Raw genomic sequence first — 6,585 nt, 5'->3', positions numbered from 1 at the left:
GTATTACTACTATAGCGGAGATAAAACTTATTAAGGATAAGTAGCTACGACGCTTAGGCCTTAAGGAAGGGACGTAGACTATAGGGAAATATAGACTATTAACGGTCGATAACGTAAGGATCTATATCGCTAAAGACGAATACTATAGGCAGGCAGCTTAGGAAGATAAGGAGCGCTATATTAAGAAGAAAGAGGTACGCGAGGAAGTAGATTTCCTACGCCGCTAGCTCCGCGACGTTAGAAGTATAGTTCGAAGCAGTATTATAAAAATAGAGCCTAATTAGTAGAAGGCTTAAGGGTAGCGGTATAAAGGTAACCGCCGTGCTTATCTTAACTATACGGAGTAGCTTACTTATAGATATTACGCCTTCTATATTCTCTACTCCCGCGGTAAGGTTTAGAATAGCTTTACTTAGCCCTAGGATTATAATATCGGTATAGTTAAAGCTACTATATAGTTAGTAGTTACTAAGTATAAAGTTCGCGCTAGAAACCGTATAGCTCTCTTTCTAGAGACTAACGGGATCGATATCTTATAGATTAACGCAATTAAAGATTTTATAGGCGATTTTAAGGTTATAAAAGAAAAGGAAAAGGAAAAGGAAAAGAAATAGGAATAGAATACCGTTAACTATATTATTATAGCTTACTCGCCGCTCGCGTAATAAGGCGAAGGCGTTATCGGCTATATTATACTTATAAATTTAGTTAGCGCTAATATACCTTACTATTTCCTAGTTAGTAACCCTTTTCCTAGTTAATATACCCCCCCTATGCTTAATATTTAAGCGCGGGGGGTCGACTTTTAGACCCCCCTAGTAGTTAGTTAGGAATATTTTATCTATAAAGTTACGCCGAGATACCTAAGAGTTCTCTTTCTCTCTATAGCCCTTTTATTTTATAAGGTATTATCGATAACTTTTCGGTCTACGATAATCAAGAATTTATTCTACCTTATAGGTAGTCTCTACTATAAATAGGTAGTCCTTAGGCTTAACCGGCTATTTATTTCGACTCTAGTAAGGCTCTAAGCTACTAATAAGTAAGACGTTATAAATCCTAACGGTTAATAGTAGGCGGAGGCGATAGGCTAGTTTATGCCCCCTAATAACCCGTTTAATCTAATAGGGCCCGATATACTTCTCCGTTAGCTTTTTAGTTAGGCGCTATAGCGGAAGGTTTTTAGTAGAGATAAGGATCTAATCGCCCTCCTTAAAGGATCTTAGTTCTTAACCCTTATTATAGTATCGCGCCTACCGCTCTTAAGCCCTTATAATAAGTAGCGCTATATAGTCGTAGAGCTATCTAAGACCTCGAACTTAGTCTATCGCATAGGTACTAAAAGTTTCGATTTATCCCTTAATATACCCCTTAGACCGTAGATAGTATCCTATTAAGACTTCTACTAAAGCCTCTTTTACGGTATTATAGTACGAGGTATTATAGGTAAACTCCGCTAACGATAGCTTATCTATTTAGTCTAACTATTCTTTATTATAGAAGGTCTATAGGTACTATTCGATCGACTAATTAATCCGCTCTATCTAACTATCGGTTAGAGAAAGAGGCGGATATAGAGATAGAGACGGCGTTAGTAATTAAAGTTAGGGTACCTAAGCCTCCTCGGCGTACTACCTAGCTAGGTCGCGTAATTAAAAGACTAAGAAGCGAGTAATTTATTTAATTCTCTTTTAAATAAGATAGTTTTATATAAGTATTATAATATTTTATTAGAATATAAGTAGTTTAAGTTTAGGATTTTTAGTAAGGCTAGTATCGTTTACCTAAGCTAAAGGGGGGGGTAAGCTAAAAGTAAGGGTAGGATAGTAGGAGGCTAGATAGTAATTTCGCGTATAGGGTATATACTAGCTATAGACCCTTATAAAAGCGTTTAACTACTAAAAAGTAGAATTCGGTTAATTCTCTATCGACTATAAGTAATAGCTTACGAGAATCTTTATAGTTAGCTAGAATTAGTATAAGTAAAAATAATAGGTTTTAGTAGAGATTTTTCTATTTACGCTATTAAAAGAGGGGTATTATTAAAAGAGGGGTAAGGGATAGTATCTACCTTAACCTACCTATATAGTAAACTATATACTTATCTATAGCTAAATAAGTGCCTAGCTAATAGATAGTAAGAGACGCTTACTATATCTATTTAGCCTACTTATTAACCTATATATAGGGCGTAGGGACCGGGCGACGTAATAAAAGGGAGACGGAAGAGGGCGTCGGTACTAGGTTAAGTAAGAAGAAAAGGGCATAAGGTAGCAGCGACTAATAAGGGGGAACTCTTAGATATAAAGGAAGGAAAGGTAGGAACGAAAAGGGCTAAGATAAAGGAGGTAAGTTTTAGATTAAATATAAATAATAGTAGGAAAACTAATAGATAAAACGAAAAATATTAGTATTAGTATTAGTAAGGGAAGGCGGGAAGATAAGGCGGTAGCGACTAATAAAGAAGGGGGGATAAAAAGAGTTAGCGATTAATTATAAAAGATCTTATATCGAAAATTAGTAAAAAGTCGGCTAATAGGAGAAGGCTCGCTAGTCGGGGCTCGTATAAAGAGCCTTAAGGAATAAACGAGAGGAAGGCTCGCTAGCCGCGGCTCGCGTAAAGAAGCCTTTTAGAACGAAAGTTAGCGATAGGAGGATAAGAGAAGATTTAGCGATAAGAGAGAGAGAGAGTTAGCGATAGGAGATAGGAGATAAGAGAAGTAAGAGGAAGATAGGAAGAAGAGTAAGGTTAAGATACGAGATATAGTAAGAAAAGTAAAGTATTATTATAAGTAAAACCGAGATAGAGCGTTAAGGAGGTAAGCTAGGCCGCTAAAGAAAGGTTTTATTTTATAAAGGCGTAAAGGGTATAAAGAGATAGTAGGGTTAAAGAGAGATATAGGTAGGTAATATATATTTAAGCGAGTAAAAGGCTTAGAAGATTTATAGGTACTATAAGTCGTAGATATAAATAAAATAAGGAGTATATTAAGGAAGTTTTAACTTAATTATCCTTATAAAAAAGGGAAGAAAAGGAAAAGGGAATATCTTATTTAAGCTTTTTATACTTAAGTTTAAGGATAATAAAATATATTCCTTATTATATTATATTATTTCGTTTATTACTTTAAAGAATATTCTTAGGCGGACGTTAGGCGCGGAGTAGTTAGGAAGAGATAAACGTAAGAGGTCTAATAGAGCTAGAGGCGGTTATACTTAGTTAATCGAATAGTCGATATCTATCTCTAACTCTATAGGGTCTTCTAGGGATAGAAAGGAGGAAGTATTAGACTTAGCGAAGTCTTAATATTATAGGCGGTAATTATAGTAGAAGTTTTAAGAGAAAGTCGCGGTCTCTTAGTTAGGATTTAGTAGGGATCGGGCAATAACCGACTTAATATTAGTATTAGTATATCTATTAACTAAGTAAAGTAGAAAATAATACCCTTACTTAACTTAGTTAAAGGATCTATTTACTTAACTTAGTTTACTTAAAGAAATAGCTATACTTTACTTAGTTAGTTAATATTACTTAACTCTAAGAGCCGGTTTACTTAAGTAATCTTTATATCTTATCCGCTTATAACCTTAGGACGAGGGGAAAAAAAGTACTCCTTAAGTATAACTATAATTATATACTAGATCGAAGTAAGTACTTTTAGTATTCGATAGCTACTATAGTATTAGAGCTAAGGCGATTCCGCTTATCTATAATAACCTTTTTAGTTTAAGAGAAAACCCGCTTATATTTAGTACTTATTACTAGATAAGTAAATAAATCGAAAGCTATTTATAATAGAACTAAGTAGTCTACTATATAATAGATCTACTATTATAAGGGATCTTTAACTTCTAAATTAGCCTTATTATTCCTAGCTATAAACTTATTAAGCTTAGAAGTTAGTCTCGCTCTTTTCCTCTTTTCTTTACTAGACGCTATAAGCTTAGCTAGTATCTATTAGCGTTTACGAGCTTCCTAGAGTAGGTTAAGGGCAACGAGATTATCGCTAGCCTTATTAGCGACGACTTCTCCTAGGGCTAGCGATAAAGCCTCCTTATAGTCCGTAGCGTCCGCTTTTATATATACGTCTTTATATTCTACGAAAACTTTTTAAACTACGCTCTTTGCCTTACTAATCTACTACTTATTATAACTTTACTTAAGTTTAAAGTAAGTAAACTTATTTGCTAGATATAATATAATAGCGCACCGATAAGCTAGGGTAGTATTAGTAAGGCTAAAGTACTCTTTTAGCTTAATATAAGTAGTATCGATTACGTAGGAATAATATATTAAAACTATATTAAGATAGTTATTAGTAAATCTTCTAGCCTCTTAGAGCTTTTTAAAGAGGATATTAAATAATTTAATTGTTTTATAAAGGGAGCTATATAATCCTTCTAGGCTAGCTTTATTAGCTCGGCCCTCTATACGTTTTATTAGATCTTTAAAAGGCTTTAAGATATTAAGAAAATAGTATAAGTTAATCTAATCTTATAGGGTTAGTATATCTTATAAAATATCGTACCCTACGCTACTATAGTAATAGTTAAGGAAGAATAGATTAATTATATAATAGAGCTTAACTGCCCTTTAAATTATTATATATATAGAGTTCTAGCGGATTCCGCCGTTAACTAAGACTTTAGTATAGAGTAGTTTAATACTGCCTTCCTCGTAAGCCTATAAAATATACCGTTTTAGCTGCTCCCGCCTTTAGTTACTTTTATTTACCTAAATATAGAAATTATAAAGTTTACTAATAAAGCTATGCTTTCTCTAGATTTTAAAACGCTCCTATCGATAGACTATTAATCTAGTACTTATAAGGTAGGGGTAGTATAAGAAAGGATAAAGATATATAATCTAGCTAAAAAGAAGCGGCTATAGGGCCCTATTTATACCGTAGTTAAAGGGACCCTTAGGTAACTTATATAGGCACTAAACTAGCCCTATATATAAGGTCTTTATAGGTCCCCGATATATAGCCTTATAATAATCCTTCAAGTAGCCCTCCCTTAATCCTTTAAGTAACCTATTAATAGCGGTACCTATACTAGCCGATAGTATTATATTGCTAGTAACCTAATATATTACTAGTATAATAATATATCCTATATATCTTATATAACCCTTATTATTTAACCGTTATTACTAAAATATTATTACCCTAAAAACCCTATATCTTAAACTATAACTTTAAGTACTTTAATGCTTTAATTATATTACTCTTAAGTCGATTTTAACGATCTATAATAGTTATTTTTACCTTAGAAAAGAGTCTTTTAGGCTTAGTAGATATTATAGGAATTAATAGTATATCTATAGCTATTTTACTTAGGTATAGGTAGTTCTTTTACTATATTTCCTCTAGCTACTATATAAGGGCGCTTATAAACCTATAAACCCGTTTAGACTTATAATATCGCTTATACTTATCTATAATATATACTAGTTATAGGTGCTTATTTCTTTAATTTAAGAACTTATTTATAGTTATTAATAGAACCTTAGATAGAGAAGGCGGCTCTATAGGTTTATAATTATCTATTAGTAGGACGAAGATATATAAACTATACTAATAATACCTCTATTAAAGGTACCCCTATTTTACTAGTAGTTAAGTAGTATTTACTATATTTAATATTACCCTACTATATCTTTATTAGCTTCTTTAATAAGTTAGCTTACTCCTTTTAGTTTTCGTATATATAGTACTATTTATATAAAGGGTAAAGTATAATCGCAGCGACGTAAGTAAGCGATTCGTTAATCAGATAATAGTACTTATCTATCTTCGCCTAGCCTAAGTTATATATTAGTGCTATAATTAGATCGTCGATATATACCTCTTTTCCTACTTTAAATTATACTAATATAAAGTCTATAGCTAAGAGGATATTATTAAGAGTTATAAATAACGACTTAAAGGCCTTTATTATTATTTTAAGCTTCTTTAAGAAAGACTTAATCTTCTTAAGGATAACCTACTTCTTAAGAAAGAGCTTGTCTTTAGTATAATCTACTTCTACCTATTTATTAAAATATCCCTTAACTACGCCTCTAAGATATAAAGCCGCTTATAGTATAGTATACTATAAACTCTACCTCTTATCGTTATCTCGTATAAGCTTATAATTATAGCTAATAGCTAGAAACTTTTAGCGACGCTAGATACTACTTTAGACGAAAACTATAAAGTTATAGAGCTTACTAAGGGGACCCTTTTTCTACTACGCCTCGATCTCTTTTAGTATTATATTATATATATTACGTTCGTCGTCTTAAAGCTTCTTATTATTAGTAATAAAGAGGAAAGCTTTAGCGGTAAGGTTAATAATATAACCTTAGTAGTAAAGTTAGTAAGATTTAGGATTATATTAGATATTATATCGATATAGAAGGCCTATAAATATTAAGGCTAGTTAAAAGAAATAGTACGCTATACTTACTAAGGGAAAGAGATCTTATTATTATATCGTTATTATATATATTATTTATTATAAAATATCTAAAGTTAAAAGTAAACCCTTAGTTATTAACTACTTTTAAAATTACTATTATAAGGTAATATCTATTATACT

This window comes from Hirsutella rhossiliensis (assembly GCF_020360975.1).
Source record: "Hirsutella rhossiliensis strain HR02 chromosome Unknown scaffold00011, whole genome shotgun sequence".
Classification (NCBI taxonomy): domain Eukaryota; kingdom Fungi; phylum Ascomycota; class Sordariomycetes; order Hypocreales; family Ophiocordycipitaceae; genus Hirsutella; species Hirsutella rhossiliensis.
This window is presented reverse-complemented; position numbering follows the sequence as displayed.